The sequence below is a fragment of the Ambystoma mexicanum genome, chromosome 5q (assembly GCF_040938575.1).
Source record: "Ambystoma mexicanum isolate Mex_15411 chromosome 5q, UKY_AmexF1_1, whole genome shotgun sequence".
In the NCBI taxonomy this organism is placed as follows: Eukaryota; Metazoa; Chordata; class Amphibia; order Caudata; family Ambystomatidae; genus Ambystoma; species Ambystoma mexicanum.
In genome coordinates this window covers 1247232498-1247251712 of record NC_090933.1, presented here as the reverse complement: position 1 = coordinate 1247251712, position 19215 = coordinate 1247232498, and positions in this window count along the sequence as shown.

Sequence of the window (19215 nt, the reverse complement as noted above, 5' to 3'; positions counted from 1 at the left end):
GGCCCACCTGCTTCACACAGGGCAGCTATTATGTTGACTGAGCTGAGAAGTGGGCTAGGAATTCATTCAGTATGGCTGCGTATAGAACGGGGATGGCACCAAGCTTCTCAACCCCTAAATAGGGGGCTCTTCCTTTGCTCTGTTAGTTTGTAAACCAGCCCGGTATCAATGTGTGGTCCCCGCACTTCCCAGGTTACACAATAGACCTGTACTCCACTGTTATCTTCTCCAGCCGTGCACTATCACACTTTCAAAGTATCACAAATTGTGGATGGGGGCTGGCTCCCGGCTTCAACTATATTTTATTGTGCCCCCTGTGCCGTCAGTGGGCTCACCTCCCCTGACCGACTGCTTTCAATGTCTCTTGGGGGACCCGGGGATCCCCTGAGGCAGTGGCTGGGCGAGTGTGAGTGCTTCAAAATATGATGGGATGATGAGAGCGGGTCTCTTTATAGGGGGCCCGCTCGGGTTGTAGAGGCACTCATATGTCTTCCGAGCAGGCTGCTCCACCCGACCGGGTGCGCGGCTCAGCCCACGGTGTCCTCCGGCAGGAGGGCTGTGGCACTCAAGCCCTCCAGTGCAGCCCCAGCTGGCTCTCGTTGTGGGTGGGTGCGCAACCCTCCCCCGATGTGGCTGGGCCACCGCTCACACCTAGCGCACACGGCTGCCCGCCGAGGCGGGGTCGTGCAACCCACCTTCAGGATCTCTTCACCGACCGCGGCCAGCAGGTGTGTCGGAGCCTAGGGGTGTCCAACACTCCACTGCCGGCCCCACGGGGTCTCAGGTGCCTCGCGCCTTCAATACAGGCAGGAGTGAAAGATTCAAGGTCGGAGGCACAGACCGCCGCTCTCCTCTGGACGCTTGCCACACAGCGCCACAGGATGTTGGGCTGCTGGGTTCTCTGCAGCCGAGGGGGATGGGCAGACCCCAGCCCTCACCAGTCGCCTCTCCACCACGCCGGGCCACCTGCAGCACACTCTTGGGCAACACTGACTGAGTTGTGCAGCACGGATCCGGATACCACTGGCTCCGCAGCTGCTGCCGACCCTCCAACACTGTGTGCTGGTGTCACCTCCAGGCAGATCATTGCCTATCCACAGGATTTTGGAATCAGGATGTTTAATAGCGCAGAGCTCTATACTCAAGCGGCCATCTTGGTTGGTGGCCAACAGCGGCCCCGTACATATCAGATTTCAATTATGGCGCAGGTCAAAAAAAGAATAAAAGATTAAAAGACAAAAATTAAATACAGTGTTCATTTCCAATATTATTCGAGTGTGCTATTCAGCAATTATGTGTGAAAGAATTTGTCCGCAAGTCCACATCGTTATGTGGGCGGGCCCTGTTCGAGGCTCGGAGGTGGAATCCCCGGGACATGACGTTGGGGTTAGGGAGGGGCAGGCACAGGCTTCTGGCAGTTGCCGACATGTTGAAATAAAGGTTAGTCGCACTCCGCAAAGGCTCCGTGTGTTATTATTGAAGGCCCTCTGCCTGCACCAAGCAAATGTATAACAATGGCAACGAGGGGTGACCAACCCGCCCGTGCCTAGGAGTGAGGCCTGCCGTCGGGCAGGGTAGCGTGTCGGCGTGCCTCCCATCCACTACGCATCCAAGCACAGGCCGACCTGAGGAACGCGCATTCCATACTACGAGCATATGAAGTAAGACCCACGCCGCCCCCGCAGAACGCCAGTGCTGCAACATCAATCCAGGCCAGCAGCTCGTGATCCAGTACCTGCACGGCAGGCCCTCAGGACCCGCAGCAAGGGTGAGACTAATCCACGGGCATAAGCGGATGCACGCTGACACTATTCGGCCACGCCCAGCTGCTGCTGCTCACGTGCTGCTCCCTGTGGAGGGTCCCCAATAAAACAATTCATGCAACAAGGCAGCACGGCCAACCCAAAGGGACTCAGCACCACAGAACACCGGCCACAAACACAGGAAGAGCCGCTCAACTGCCGAAGACAGAGAACACACTGAGGAGGTGGGGAAATTGAGAATACACACGGATAAAGAAGCTCACACAGAGAAAGAAAGCTCACAAACATAACAAATACACCACCCACACGCAAACATGTCAGATCAGGCACCAGCAACTGCATCATCGTCAGGGAGTGCGGGCAACATGCAAGGAGATGATCAACCTGCTCAGTCGGCGGCCGGCACGGCGCAGGTCATGCATATGCCGAGCCCATTTGAAATACATGACACTTCAAACCTAGGGCCTCGCTGGGCCACATGGCTCCGAGACTTTAAATTCTACGCAGGGGCCATAGGCCTGAAAGACAATGAACGACTCAAGAACATGCTGTTTATGGCCGTGGGGTCGGCAGTAAGAGACATTGCGGGCAAATTGTTAAATGTTGAAACTGTAACATACGGAGACCTCCACAACAAACTATCACAATACTTTGCGCTGCACACCAATATCGATTATGAGCGCCACATATTCCACACCACAAGACAAGAGAAGGGCGAATCCATGGACAATTTTGTCATGCGCCTCCGCATCAAATTGAAGCACTATGAATTTCACAAGTACTCAAATGAAGAGGCACTAAGATCACAAGTAATTGCCGGATGTCTCTCACAACCTTTCCGCAAGCAACTGTTACAGAAACAAAGATCTTTAGACGAAATTCTAGCGCTGGATCGCATGAAAGCTGCGATAGAGTCGCAGCTGGACAATCTGGGTAAAGTTACCATACGACAACCTGCAAGCAATCCAGACATCATCAACAAACTCTATACAGCCCCCAATCAAGGAGGCAAACGACCTGAAGCCACTTGTTACAGATGGGGTTATGAATACCCGCACGCAGGGAAATGTCCCGCCGTGGGGCAACAGTGAGCCGCGTGCAGGGGCATGGACCACTACCGAGTAATGTGCAAAAATACGCCAGGCCCCGCCATGAACAGCCAACGACCTCAGGACAGGCGAAGGACAACCCGACGCAGCCCTCCCGACGCAAGAAGAGAGGATGAGCCTACAACACCCTGGAGAGAAGACAGAGACCGCAGGGGTATGCTCCCACAAGAGGACAGGTGATCACATGAAGGAACCAGGTGCTCCCAAAGGAGACGGTTCGTCAGATACATCGAGATGCGCTCTCCCACCAGTAGTGAAACACCCTCGTCAGAAGAAGACCAGAGGGAAAAGGGTCATGTGTGGGCACTCAACAACAACACAGCCACCCAGTGTGATGCTGGAAATGCATCAGAGGGACAGGGCCTCTGAATCCTTGTCCTTTACTGCTTTTTATCGTGTGTTCTGTCGTGTTTTCTGCCCAGGAGTCCATGTGGGACTCCTGGCAGTGCAGCTCTCTCTGTTGGTTTGGTGAACAGACCCATGGGATACCCTTATGGCACCCATGGGTAGGGGTACAACCCTGTGCCCGTAGTGTATGTATGTTTTTGGGCACCTGTGGGTAGCCCACAGAGCAGGGTATGGGCTGGTGGCAGCTCCATGCTGAATTTGACAGGTGCTCTGGGTGTCCTCCATTTTGGGATACCCAGGCCCTGCCATTGGGATCAGTTGATTCCTGATAGGAAACAAGATGGCCCCTGTGGCCTCTTGCTTTCTATCGCCTGTTACCTTGTTTTCCCAAAGTCCTGGGAAGCCCTGACTCTGTCCCTTCCCCCTGACTGGCTGTTGGGTGGAAGTTCCATATATGGTGTTGTTGTGAATGCCCAGCTAGACTGACTGGAGCCTTCCCAGTGACTGTATGTTGTGGGTACCTCCTGTGGGTGGGACCTGGGTGAATGGAGTGTGTGACCAAGACTCCTTGTTGTGGTTGTCTGGTTTCTGGCATGAGAGACAAAGACTGAGACAGCCCTGCCCGAAACTGGCCTGAATGCAGTGTGTAGTGTTGAATGGCTGGGTACTTGTCCCAATCCACATTCCTTGTTGTGAGTGTCTGAAAGGGAGGAGTGTGGCCTGAATGCACTGTGTGCCTGATTGGCTGACTGACTGCATGAATGCCCTTCTGTATGATTGGCTGCTGAGTGTGTGCCAGCAGTGTGGATGAGAGACAGAATAGTATATCTGGGGACCTCTCACCACTGGTAATTGTTCAGAAGCGTTCAGAAGCGTTCTGGAGTTGAGTCTCCACTCTAAGAGTAACTGGAACTGCTGATCCTCGACGTCCAGCTGGAAGAAGAAGACTTGCTGTTGCATTTGCTTCGACCGATCCGAAGGCTGCCGAAATCATCGAAGACTGACCTGAGAGAGGACCTGGTAAGGCTCTTCCCGTGCTCCGAGGGACCATCGAGCACCGCTCCATCTTCGCCGAAGAGCCCTGGAAGTCAGACCCTCGAAAGGCTGCCGACTCGAGACGGGACCGCCGAGGAGATCGAAGTGAAGCACCCGGACATCGCCGCCGTCGAAGTACATTGCCGTCGACCAGGGTTCGCAGGTTTGTGTCACCGCTGGAGGCCCGTCGAAGTTGTGTTGCCCAGCCGTGGGAACCACTTGACGCCGTGCCGCCGACGACCAGAGCCGTCCGCTCCTTGCCTAAGAACATTTAAATCGAAGGACTCCCTCGTCCGCACCGTCGACCGCTTTATCCTGCCGGAGAAAGTCGAGGATGACCAACGCGCCGAGGAGAAACCTACCGGTGGGTTTCCCGCCACCCGAAGACCACAAAGACTCGAACGACTCGACGCCTTTCTGGGCCTCCGTCTCCACAATCATTGCGGTCCAGAACTATTGTCACCGAGGTGCCCCGCACGCCTCTGCCTTGCAGGACGCCAACGCTCCGACGCCGACGAGCACCGCTCGGACGAAGCTGCCGCCTCATCGACGCCGTTCTACCCTGTTTGTTGTCGGACGTTCGACGCCCCGTGTCTCCCACTTGAAAGGGAAGGCATTCAAGAAGGGCCGTCGATTCCCCGACACCGAACCCCGAGTTCCTCGACGGACGTTCGACGCCCCGTGTCTCCCGCTTGAAAGGGAAGGCATTCAAGAAGGGCCGTCGATTCCCCGCCGCCGAACGCCGAGTTCCTCGACGCTTCTCGACGCCTCTCGACGATCCGTGACTCCCGCTTGAAAGGGGGTCGCTCAAGAAGGATCTGTCGACCCCTCTTCGAAGAATTCGACTCCACCAGGTACATTGGGGGGGGTAAAAACATTATAGGAGGGAATACGACTTGCAGAACAATATATGGACTGGGCTTGTGCTATATCTTTATTTTACAGGTTGCCCAGGTGGGGGGATCTCCACACAGAACTGTGTCTAGTGGTAGGGGCCAGTACTCTGCCTATTGCTCAAACATCTTATTTTCTCTCCTCTCTCTATTGCTGGTTTCACTCTATTGATCTGTGTGACATTGTTACAGTATTGTTGATGCACTTTAATGAGATCTAATACAAAGGGTGGTACCACTTTAGAATTGTATATATTTGCCATTGTTGATTTTCCTAAGTACAAAGTGAGTTATTATGATAAGTGTACATAACCTTGAATATTGATTATATAAAGACTGTGTTCTAACCAACACAGTGTGTGGACATTCCTTTGTGGGGGCTTGGGGACTACACTGTACTTAAGAACCAGCCTGCATCACCTCCTGAGAAGCTAGGCCTTGATTGCTCGTCCATTGCTACCGTAATAGAGAATCTTGGCTGGGGTCTTCTGTGCCTCTCTTCTACCATATAGAGAGCAGAAGTACAGACACCCCCCACCGGTCCTTTACAGCTGGTGGCAGCGGTGGGATGCTTATGGTTTTAAGAATCAGTGTATAACCGTGCCATTTACAAAATATCTGCACTTTATTAAATTAAGGTTTAGTTGTGTACAAGATAACTGCATTACAAACAATGGAGTCTATTGCAAATGGCAAATTGACTCGGATGCGCTTGTAGGCTCTCCAGAGTGCTTGTGAAGCCAGGGAGCTAGACTTTGTGGATAAGTCTAGGGCTGAGCTGATAGCTGCCCTGGTGGACTACCAGACTGATGGTGAAACTCTTGATGAGCGGGGGAATGCAACCAATGAGGACTCTGCCCCTGGGGTTTCTGCTGAATCTGTTTCTGGGAATGCCACCATTCCTGCTGCCTCTGTTCCAAACCCCAGCAATTCCTTGGAGCTTGAGTTATTAAGGATGAAATTGGCCTTTGAATACCGCAAGTTGGAAATAGATGCTGAACTTAAGAAAGAGGAGTTGGCTCAACAAGTGGAGCTCAAGAATAGGGATCTTGAACTCAGAAATAAGGACCTTGAACTCAAGAGCCAGGACACTGAATGTCAGAGAATCCAGCTAGAGAGAGCTAGAGTGGAGACTTCAGCTAAAACCAGTGAGAGTGTCAGGTCCCCAGCCACCAAGTTTATGAAAGATTTGGTTGGTGTATTTGTGGAGGGTTCAGATATCCTCCAATGGATTGAAGCGTTTGAAATGGCTTGTGCGATTCATGATGTTGATAAAAGAGATTGGGCTAAGTGTTTGTTAAGCAGAGTGCCTCAAACTGGATATGACTGTATTCTGAAGCTGAGTGTGGAAGAAAGGGGTCAGTATGAGTGTATGAAGTCTGCTTTGATTGCCAAGTTTGGCAAGACACCTACCCAATACCTTAGAAGGTTCCGGGATTTTAAGAAAAGAGAGAATGTGTCTTGGGTTGACTGGGTGAGTGCTGCGCACATTAACATGATGGGGTGGATTGATGGATACAAGGTTAAGAATTTTGTTGAATTGTCCCACCTCTTGTTTTTTGAGCATTTTTCTGAAGCCTGTTCACCAGAGCTGCGTCAGTATGTGGCTGACCAGAACATTTTGGACCCCTTTAAGCTGGCTAGGTTGGCTGACAAGTGGGTCTCCCACCGGGTGTCCCCTAAGGACTCCAGTGGGAAGGACAAGGACAAAGAAAAGGGGGCCTCTCAGAAAGCTGAGGAGTCCCACAAGCAGTCACAGTCGGGTAAACCTAAACCTTCCTCTCCCAAGACCCAAAAATCTAGTGGGAATAAGTCATCTGTGGGTGGGAATAAGAGTAGTGGTCCACCTGCTGCAAAGCAGGCTCCCAGTGGTTCCAGTACCGTACCCCGCACTCCTGGCGCTTGTTGGGACTGTGGGGCTCTGGATCACAGAAGGGATGACTCCAAGTGTAAAGTTAAGGCACTTGGAGTACAGGCTGTCATCCTGACCTACCCTTACCCCGTGTCTGAGGTGGAGGCCACTGTCCTCCCCTCCTCTACCAGGATCACATTTGGTGCTCCGGTAGAGATTTCCTTAGTGTCCCTTGGGGCCTGGGACCAGTATGCAGAAGTACTGGCGACTATCTCACAGAACACCCGTAGGTTTTTGAGAAGTGTCCTCTAGAATGGCCAGCCTTCTACTGGTTTGAGAGACACTGGGGCAAGCATGACAGTGGTGGACAGGACCCTGCTCAAGCCAGAGGACTATGTAGGTGCTCCTCTGAGAACCACCAGGTTAGCTGGTGGGCCTCCCCAAGTATCGCCTGTAGCCTTAGTCACACTCATGATTGGAGACAAGACAGCAAAGCTTCCTGTCCTGGTTCAGGACAATGCCCCTGCTAACATTCTGTTAGGAAATGATCTAGTAGAGTTGGGGTTGATCTCGGATGGTCTTCCCATGACTGCTGCTGCAGTCACTAGGTCACAGGTGACACCGGGTCTGGCTGTGAGTCAGGTACCCGAGCCAAAGACGAGGCCTAAGGCAAGAAGAAGGAAGACCAAGAAGGCCACCTCTGTGGAGGGAACACCTTCTCTTCCTGCTGTTCCGACAGCACCCATTGGGATCCATGCTCCGGACGGGCTGGGTCCAGTGGAAAACCCAAACTCAACTCCTGTGGGAGAAGAGACAGAAGACTCTCCTGTGGGAGAGGTTCTCAACCCGGAGGATCATCCCGACCTTCAATGCTTGTTAGCTGAAGGGGGACCCTCCCGGGCAGACTTCTGTAAGGGACAGAGAGAGTGCCACTCTCTCGAGGGACTGAGGATACAGGCCCTGTCCCAGGCACAAGGAGAAGTGCCTAGGACATTCCGGATTTATTGGGAGGGTGAGCTCCTTGTTAGTGAGCCCACTAAGCCTGAACCTGGTGCCCTCAAGAGGTTGGTGGTACCCCAGGTTTACAGGCCCTTCCTACTGTAGTTGGCGCATGAGGTGCCCTTGGCTGGTCATCTTGGGACCAAGAAGACTAAGCAGAGGCTCTCTGCCCATTTCTACTGGCCACGGATGGGAGTAGAGGTGGAGTCCCACTGCAGGACCTGCCCAACTTGTCAGTTGTCTGGCAAGACTGGAGGCAGTGTCATTGCCCCACTGCAGCCATTGCCAGTGGTTGGCACACCGTTTGAGAGGGTGGGCATCGACATCGTCGGTCCCTTTGACCCTCCCACTTCAAGTGGACATCGGTTCATCCTGGTCTTGGTAGATCATGCCACCAGGTACCCTGAGGCAATACCCCTTCGGACTGTTACTGCCAAGGTGGTTGCCAGGGCTCTACTAGGCATTTTCACCCGTGTTGGATTCCCCAAGGAGGTTGTCTCTGACAGAGGATCCAACTTCATGTCTAGTTACATGAAAACCATGTGGAAAGAGTGCGGGGTAACCTACAAGTTCTCCACCTCTTACCACCCCCAGACCAATGGTCTGGTTGAGAGATTTAATAAAACTCTCAAGGGCATGCTAGGGCCTTTGGAAGAACCCCTAAGGAGGAAATGGGATCTCCTCCTGCCATGCCTGCTGTTTGCTTACAGAGAGGTACCTCAAGAGGGTGTTGGTTTCAGCCCCTTTGAGTTACTCTTTGAACATCCCTTGAGGGGGCCCCTCACCTTGATCAGAGAAGGCTTGGAAGCCACCCCTCCAGGTCCCGCCAAGCAAGTGGGGGACTATGTGTTAGGCCTCAGATGGAGGATGACACAGATGATGGGTCAGGCAACAGCAAATCTCAAGGCCAACCAGGAATTGAATAAGTACTGGCATGACCTTAAAGCCTCGCAAGTGGATTGGACTCCGGGACAGGAAATCCTTGTGATGGAGCCTACCAAGCCTAGAGCTTTGGCAGACAAGTGGACTGGACCCTTCAGGATCATCTCCAAGATGGGTGAAGTCAATTATCTGGTTGACATGGGAGCCTCTGGGGTGGCCCCTCAGATATTCCATGTCAACTGGCTCAAGCCTTTCCACCGGCGAGCAGAAGTCTCATGTCTCTTGCTAGCTTCAAGGCAAGAAGAGGAAGAGAGTGAGCCCCTTCCTGATTTGCTGCATAGCAACCCTCAGGATGGCTCAGTGGAGGGAGTACATCTCTCTCCGGATTTCACAACAGAGCAACAGAGGGCCTGCAGGGCTTTGCTCCAACAGTATGCCTCTCTGTTTTCACCGACGCCAGGCCTTACACCGTGGTGTAGGCATGAAATTGACACTGGTGACAGTGTGCCTGTCAAAAGCAGGTGCTACCGTATGTCAGATACCGTCAAGAACCACATCCAGGCTGAGGTCGCCAAGATGTTGGATCTGGGTGTTATTGAACCCTCAACCAGTCCCTGGTCCAGTCCAGTGGTCCTTGTCCCCAAGGCAAGTTCCCAGGCGGGTACCAAGGATTGGAGGTTCTGTGTGGACTACCGAGGAGTCAATGCCGTCATCAAAACTGACGCGCACCCATTGCCCAGGGCTGATGAGCTTGTGGACACCATAGGTGCTGCCAAATTTGTGAGCACCTTTGACCTTACCTCAGGCTATTGGCAAATAGCTCTGACGGACCATGCCAAGGAAAAGACGGCCTTCTCAACACCTGAGGGACTCTACCAGTTTAGGGTCATGCCTTTTGGGTTGAAGAATGCCCCTGCCACCTTCCAGAGATTGGTCAACCATGCGCTCAGTGGGCTGGAAGCCTTTTGTGTGGCTTACTTAGACAACATTGCCATCTACAGTTCCACCTGGGAAGAGCATTTGACACATCTGGATAAGGTGTTGCAGGCCTTGAAAAGGGCTAACCTCACTATCAAGGCCACCAAGTGCCAGATAGCTCAGGGGAAAGTTACCTATCTTGGTCATGAGGTAGGAGGGGGTCAAATCCAACCTCTCTCCAGTAAAGTACAGGATGTACAGAACTGGGAGACTCCCACTACTCAAACCCAGGTGAGAGCCTTTTTGGGCCTCACTGGGTACTATCGCAATTTCATGGCAGACTATGGAACCATAGCTGCACCCCTGACAGCTCTAACTTCACCCAAACAGCCTAGGAAGGTTAATTGGACCGAAGACTGTCAGAGGGCCTTTGATGGCTTGAAAGAAAGTCTGTGTAGGGCACCTGTGTTGTGTGCGCCTGACTACAGCCGACCCTTTATCGTCCAGACGGATGCCTGCGACACCGGAATTGGAGCTGTCTTGTCCCAGATAGATGACAAAGGGAGAGAACATCCTATCATATTCATCAGTAGACAACTCAAGGGTAGAGAATTTAGGTGGGCTACTGTTGAAAAGGAGTGTTTTAGCATAGTTTGGAGCCTTAGGCGTTTTAGGCCCTACCTTACGGGGTCTACCTTCAAGGTCCAAACAGATCATAAGCCCCTGAAGTGGCTTATGCAGATGAAGGGTGAGAATCCGAAATTGCTCAGATGGTCCATTAGCCTGCAAGGGCTAGACTTCACCATAGAGCACAGACCAGGGAAGAGTCACGATAATGCAGATGGCCTTTCCAGAAGGTATGTTGACCGTCTGGAGGAGGGTGTCTATCCCGTGGGAGATTAGACACCCTCCACCTCAGTCTGGGGGGGGTGACTGTGATGCTGGAAATGCATCAGAGGGACAGGGCCTCTGAATCTTTGTCCTTTACTGCTTTTTATCGTGTGTTCTGTTGTGTTTTCTGCCCAGGAGTCCATGTGGGACTCCTGGCAGTGCAGCTCTCTCTGTTGGTTTGGTGAACAGACCCATGGGATACCCTTATGGCACCCATGGGTAGGGGTACAACCCTGTGCCCCTAGTGTATGTTTTTAGGCACCTGTGGGTGGCCCACAGAGCAGGGTATGGGCTGGTGGCAGCTCCATGCTGAATTTGACAGGTGCTCTGGGTGTCCTACATTTTGGGATACCCAGGCCCTGCCATTGGGATCAGTTGATTCCTGATAGGAAACAAGATGGCCCCTGTGGCCTCTTGCTTTCTATCGCCTGTTACCTTGTTTTCCCAAAGTCCTGGGAAACCCTGACTCTGTCCCTTCCCCCTGACTGGCTGTTGGGTGGAAGTTCCATATATGGTGTTGTTGTGGAGGCCCAGTTAGACTGACTGGAGCCTTCCCAGTGACTGTATGTTGTGGGTACCTCCTGTGGGTGGGACCTGGGTGAATGGAGTGTGTGACCAATATACACTCCTTGTTGTGGTTGTCTGGTTTCTGGCATGAGAGACAAAGACTGAGACAGCCCTGCCCGAAACTGGCCTGAATGCAGTGTGTAGTGTTGAATGGCTGGGTACTTGTCCCAATCCACATTCCTTGTTGTGAGTGTCTGAAATGGAGGAGTGTGGCCTGAATGCACTGTGTGCCTGATTGGCTGACTGACTGCATGAATGCCCTTCTGTATGATTGGCTGCTGAGTGTGTGCCAGCAGTGTGGATGAGAGACAGAATAGTATATCTGGGGACCTCTCACCACTGGTAATTGTTCAGAAGCGTTCTGGAGTTGAGTCTCCACTCTAAGAGTAACTGGAACTGCTGATCCTCGACGTCCAGCTGGAAGAAGAAGACTTGCTGTTGCATTTGCTTCGACCGATCCGAAGGCTGCCGAAATCGTCGAAGACTGACCCGAGAGAGGACTTGGTAAGGCGCCCTCTTCCCGTGCTCCGAGGGACCATTGAGCACCGCTCCATCTTCGCCGAAGCGCCCTGGAAGTCAGACCCTCGAAAGGCTGCCGACTCAAGACGGGACCGCCGAGGAGATCGAAGTGAAGCACCCGGACATCGCCGCCGTCGAAGTCCATTGCCGTCGACCAGGGTTTGCAAGTTTGTGTAACTGCTGGAGGCCCGTCGAAGTTGTGTTGCCCAGCCGTGGGAACCACTTGACGCCGTGCCGCCGACGACCGGAGCCGTCCGCTCCTTGCCTAAGAACATTTGAATCGAAGGACTCCCTCGTCCGCACCGTCGACCGCTTTATCCTGCCGGAGAAAGTCGAGGACGACCAACGCGCTGAGGAGAAACCTAGCGGTGGGTTTCCCGCCACCCGAAGACCACAAAGACTCGAACGACTCGACGCCCTTGCTGGGCCTCCGTCTCCACAATCTTTGCGGTCCAGAACTATTGTCACCGAGGTGCTCCGCACGCCTCTGCCTTGCAGGACGCCGACGCTCTGACGCGGACGAGCACCGCTCGGACGAAGCTGCCGCCTCATCGACGCCGTTCTACCCTGTTTGTTGTCGGACGTTCGACGCCCCGTGTCTCCCACTTGAAAGGGAAGGCATTCAAGAAGGGCCGTCGATTCCCCGACACCGAACGCCGAGTTCCTCGACGGACGTTCGACGCCCCATGTCTCCCGCTTGAAAGGGAAGGCATTCAAGAAGGGCCGTCGATTCCCCGCCGCCAAACGCCGAGTTCCTCGACGCTTCTCGACGCCTCTCGACGATCCGTGACTCCCGCTTGAAAGGGGGTCGCTCAAGAAGGATCTGCCGACACCTCTTCGAAGAACTCGACTCCACCAGGTACATTGGGGGGGTAAAAACATTATAGGAGGGAATATGACTTGCAGAACAATATATGGACTGGGCTTGTGCTATATCTTTATTTTACAGGTTGCCCAGGTGGGGGGATCGCCACACAGAACTGTGTCTAGTGGTAGGGGCCAGTATTCTGCCTATTGCTCAAACATCTTATTTTCTCTCCTCTCTCTATTGCTGGTTTCACTCTATTGATCTGTGTGACTTTGTTACAGTATTGTTGATGCACTTTAATGAGATCTAATACAAAGAGTGGTACCACTTTAGAATTGTATATATTTGCCATTGTTGATTTTCCTAAGTACAAAGTGAGTTATTATGATAAGTGTACATAACCTTGAATATTGATTATATAAAGACTGTGTTCTAACCAATACAGTGTGTGGACATTCCTTTGTGGGGGCTTGGGGACTACACTGTACTTAAGAACCAGCCTGCATCACCTCTTGAGAAGCTAGGCCTTGATTGCTCGTCCATTGCTACCGTAATAGAGAATCTTGGCTGAGGTCTTCTGTGCCTCTCTTCTACCACATAGAGAGCAGAAGTACAGACACCCCCCACCGGTCCTTTACACCCAGCATAGCCCAATCCTCACACTACATGTAAACAACATTCCACTAAAATTCCTGAATGACACGGGTGCAACGGTCAATATTATAAGTGAACAAGCCTACGAGTCACTCACCCCGCCACCAAAAATCAAACAGACCACCGTAGACATCTATCCCTATGGGGCAACAACACCCCTCCCGTGCAAGGGCATGATAACGACGTGGTGCACCCACAAGAAGCATGCGGCAAAGATTCCCCTGCACATCTTAAAAACGAAAGGCAACAGTGGGTGCATCCTGAGTTTTCTAACGGCATTAGATATGGGACTAGTGCACATATTGTATAAACTGATTGCACACAAATACTTTGCCAAACCTGAAGCCATTGAACAAGTATTCCCGAAACTATTCAGAGGCCTCGGCAAACTGAAAAACAGGAAGGTGCATCTGCACATCAACCCACTCGTCAAACCGGTAGCGCAACACTATCGCGGCATACCGATAAACATCCAAAGACAGGTGGACGACGAACTGGACAAACTCATCAAAATGAATGTGATCAAGCCTGTCTCGGGCCCCACACCGTGGGTATCACCCATCGTCCCTGTCCCCAAAAAGTCTCCGGATGGATCGATACGTTTGTGTGTCAACATGCGCAGAGCCAATGAAGCCATTGAGAGGGAAAGACACCAAGCGCCCAGAATAACGGATATGATCCACCTTCTCCACGGGGCAAAAAACTTTTCCAAGTTAGATCTAATGAAGGGATATCACCAAATCGAAATAGACCCAGAATCCAGGTACATCACCACTTTTGTAACCCACCTCGGCCTTTTCCAGTATAAGCGGCTCAGTTTCGGCATCTCTTCTGCAGCCGAGATTTTTCAAGAGGAGATACACAGGGTAATCAGACACGTCCCAAACTGCCTGAACTATTCGGAAGATGTACTTGTATATGGAAAGACACAGGAGGAACACGACAGAGCACTACACAGGGTGTGCCAGGCCCTAGAGGAAGCAGGACTGAATAAAACCAAATGCGAATTCTCCAAAGGAGCGCTAAGATTATTTGGCCATATCTTTTCAGAAAAAGGGATGCAGCCAGCCCCGGACAAAGTCAAAGCTTTGAACTCAGCTTCACCCCCCAATAACACAACAGACTTGTGCTCATTCCTAGGGCTGGCCAGTTACTTCTCCAGATATTTAAAAGACTATGCCACCATAAGCAATCCACTACGTCTACTTACCCACAAAGACACACCATTTACCTGGTCAACTGAATGTCAGGCGGCGGTCGAGCAAATCAGGAATGCCATTTCGCACGCTGAGGATATGGCCTACTTCGACGCTCAGCGAGAAACCAAAATCATCATCGATGCCAGCCCAGTGGGACTCAGCGCCATCCTCACCCAGAAAGACCCCACGGATCCGTCCAACATTTACCTCGTAGCATATGCCAGCAGAAGCCTCAACGCCACAGAGCAGGCATACTCCCAAGCAGAGAAGGAGAGCTTGGCAGTAGTGTGGGCGTGTGAATACTGTCACTTGTTCCTGTTCGGCAAGAAGTTTACAATAGTAACGGACCATCAAGCCCTACTGACCATGTACGGCGACCCAAGAACACAAATGCCCCCGAGGATAGCCAGGTGGGGCCTACGCCTACAGGACTACAAATTCACTGTGATACACCGCCCCGGCAAGGACGAGAACCCAGCGGACTATTTATCCCGACACCCCACGGGATCAGCTGAATCACAACCCTTCATAGCAGATGCATACATAAATTATGTAATACATCACCTCCAACCACTGCCGGTAGGGTGGCCCGAACTGGCCACACACTCGGAATGACATCCAGCCCTCAGAATCGTGAGACACTGCCTACAGTCAAATAAAACAATGCTCATGAGACAACAGGCAAGGACTGAAGCGGAAACAGTACGAGAAGACGTAAAATCGCTCGACCAGGTGCAAGACGAACTGACAGTGATAGAGGAACACATAGTACTCAAAGGATGTAAGGTAGTCATTCCGAGGGAGCTCTGTGAACCGACAGTGCACTTAGCGCACGATGGACACAGAGGAGTGGTAGCAACCAAGCGCCTCCTCCGACAAGAGGTATGGTTCCCGCAGCACGACAAGCTGGTAGAAAGCATTGTGGGAGGGTGCCACATCTGTGTGCAGGTAGCACCACCGCCACACCCAAACCCATTGCAAATGTCTATGCTGCCGATGCAGGTATGGGAGGAGCTTACTGTGGACCTTTTCGGACCCCTACGAGATGGCAGGCATGTAGTAGTTCTCATAGACGAACACTCACGCTTCCCGGATGCACAGATAGTGGAAAGCAGCGCAACCTCCAGTGTCATCCCAGTCCTGCACCGAATGCTGTCTGCATATGGGATCCCCAAAATCATAAAGTCAGACAATGGCCCCACGTTTGCAAGCCACGAATTCCACAACTTTGCCAAATACATGGGATTCCAACACCACAAGATTACTCCTCGCTGGGCGCAAGCAAATGGCATGGTCGAAAGATTTATGGCCAGCATTAAACGGACACTCCAAATTGTTAACGTCCAGAACAAATCATTCGAACAGGCCATTAACCAATTGCTGAGAGAGTACAGGCACACACCCCACAGCACGACTGGGATATGCCCGGCGGACTTAATGTTCCGGAGACCAATCAAGACGAGGCTACCGGAAGATCCCAGGGCACCAGAAATGACAACCCTGGAACAAGAAGCCAAGGACAAGGACGAAACAGCAAAGGCAAAAAGAGGTCGCAGACCACAAGAGAAGAGCTTGAGAGACACCCATGCAGCTAGGGGATGAGGTATGGTGTTGGCAACCGAAGACGAGGAAAGAAGATGCCACATTTGCCCCTACCCCACTCATCGTGACACACAAGAAGGGAACGATGATTACTGCACAAGGAAACAAGTGTTCATCAATAACCCGAAACATCTCACACTTCAAACGGGTGATCCCCAACCAGGGACGAACCATATCAAGGAGACGGCGAGGAGTCCGAAGGGGAGTGAAACACTGAACCGCTAGCCAATGAGCGGTCGACTCCCAGAAGCTCAAGGTGACCGCAGAGGAGTCGCATGAAGCCACTCCGCCTCATAGAAGAAATGGGTTAAATAGGCATGAAGGACTGTTATGCTAAAAAGGGGGGAGATGTCCGCAAGTCCACATCGTTATGTGGGCGGGCCCTGTTCGAGGCTCGGATGTGGAATATCCAGGACATGACGTTGGGGTTAGGGAGGGGCGGGCATGGGCTTCGGGCAGTTACCGACATGTTGAAATAAAGGTTAGCCGCACTCCGCAAAGGCTCTGTGTGTTATTATTGAAGGCCCTCTGCCTGCCCCAAGCAAATGCATAACAGAATTCTGAACAATACCTTAATTGGTGTTGCAAAACGATCAAAATCCAAGTCTCTCGTACGAGAAACTGAGTGCAAATGCATTTGATCCCATGTGCTGTAAAGGAACCATAGGTCATTTAGTGTGACCGTGTGTATAAAATATTGGCAATGTGCGAGTAAAATTCACTCGCGAGTTCATGGGGGCAGCTTACCTGCTGTAGCTGACGGAAGCATTCAGCAAGTGAAGAACGCGCGGGAGCGTGTGTCCACAACGTTAATAAGATGTTGCTATATCTACTGCTAGGACGCCGCAGCGCGGCTAATCCGAGGGTGTAGCACAGCCCACAGCATCTCGCATCCCGACCAATCCAAGATTGGAGAAATCGGGACATGCCAGTTGCAGTGCCAGTTGCAGTGTAACTGTAAACAATGTATAAAAGATGTAAGCGATGTAGAGATGTAAAAGAATGGTAAATACAAATTATACAAGATTATCTGGTATGGTGTCTTGGATCAACGTACGCAGAGATTACCACTCCTACCTACATGATTGTATCGGTCTCACCATCGATTAACATTCTTCAAGCCAGTGAAACGCCGACATAATTAAAATGCTTCTCTGTCTTTCGATGAATGTACTCCGGTTGCAAATCGTGTTATATCTCATACGAGGGAAGTGCTGCTGTGCTCAGTCTCACTCGTGTGCATGACACAAGCTAAGCCTGCACGCTGCATCTGTGATGTGTATTACCATTGTTGTTACTTGAGAAGATCTAATCATGTTATTACATAGCACAGAGAAGAAGAGAACAGCTGCTGAAAAAATTGCTACGTATCATAAAATATAGATTGCAATGCAAATTGTGTATAAGGTGGAACCTGATACAAGTAAATATTTTCCTTGCCAGCTAGTTAAGCTGTGTAACTCCAAAGCCGATACATTGTATATGTGCCAAGGCAGAGTGATGAAACTGATAAAGTAGAACCCAACATTCAATGAAAATAAAATAATAATAAATAAATTAATACATAAAAAATTAAAATAAAAAATATATAAGAATGAAAATAAAAGTATTGGAAAATAATAACATCATAATCAAGGAACCTAATCCATGTCCACAATGCAAAAGGTTCATGTTTACAGCATTAAGAGAGTCAAACGTAACATTGGTAATTGATTTAGTTCATCCCGAAAGTCTCTCTTCTGTCCAATTTAAAATTCATGTCTTCATGAGGGTTTGTTTCCTGTACAACCTCTACAATCTGAAATCTTATTTGCGACAAGTTGTCTTTATCCTTGCCAGTGTCTGGATACTGCTGAATTAGGATTAGAGTTCCTAATGCACAACCTGTGCTCATTCCACCTTATCTTTGCAGTGCATTTGGACTTTCCCTAGTCTTAAAATTCTTCGTAACAATAAAAGGAGAGCTGAAACAGTGTGGAAAAATCACCCTTCAGCCTCCGACCTATTCGCTAAAACTGCCAGTTGCTACAAATCTTCCATCATCCAATCCAAAAGTGACACATACAACAATAGAATTACCAATGCCCAATCTGGTACCAGAGAGCTTTTCACCATCCTTAGAGAGCTGGAGTCACCTACTCCTCCTACCGAAACCTGCTTCAAGGATAAGGCCTGGTGCGCTAAGATATAAACTACTAGATAAAATATCGATGCTGCAATCTAAAATTGAAAAGAAAAAAAATCAGTATTGCTTCTGAACTCACCCCACCTAAGCCTAAACCTGCTACTTCCCAACCTGATAGTCTATTCAATTTCAACCCTCTGTCCATTAAAGGGGTTGAAAATATTATATCTATCCTCAAACCTTCTCATTGTCAGGGCGACATCTGCCCAGCTATCCTCATTAAAGATGCGGCAAAGAACTTGCACCTTCTATCACCACATTTATAAAAGCTTAATTCAAAACCAGCACAGTCCCATCTAATTTGAAAGACGCCTGGGACCTTCCCGTGCTAACAAATCTTAACCTTGACCCTGACACCCCTACAAACTACAGACCCATTACGACCATTTTTGCTGAAAAATCCTTGACGGGGCTGCGTATTTACAAATACAAGCCCATCTAGAATCTAAGAATCTTCTGGGCCTGTGACTGGATTCCGACCTAGACACGGCACCGAAACTGCACTGTTAGACTTGAAAACCCAAATAGATGTCCAAAAAGATCAAGGGAATAGATCACTTCTGCTACTGTTGTCAGAATCCGAGTCCTCGGATTCGTGACTCACCTGTTTGCTTCTTGTGGTTTTCTTCTTGGAGTGCGCAGGTTTCTTTTTCCTGGATGAGCGTGCCTTGTAAAGGTAGGCTCTGCAGTCTTCTGAATCCAGTCTGCTGGACTTCGGAGAGCCGCGGCGGTTCGCGGCTCCCGAGCGCGGAGACGATGAGGCTCTGGTATGTTCAGTTGTTCCAGGAAGGGTCCAGGAAGATATCAGGATGGAACCAGGATAAAAATACAGGGATAGGGGTTCTGCGAGAGCACTGGGAAAAGGGGTAACCAGGAAGGAAAGGAATTGGAAACCAGGGCTTACGAAGGGAAAGGACTAACGCGAGTACACAACTTGCCGGGCGAAAGGCAGGCAAGCAGAGCGTTGAGTCGCGCAGAGGTGCGGGGGTGT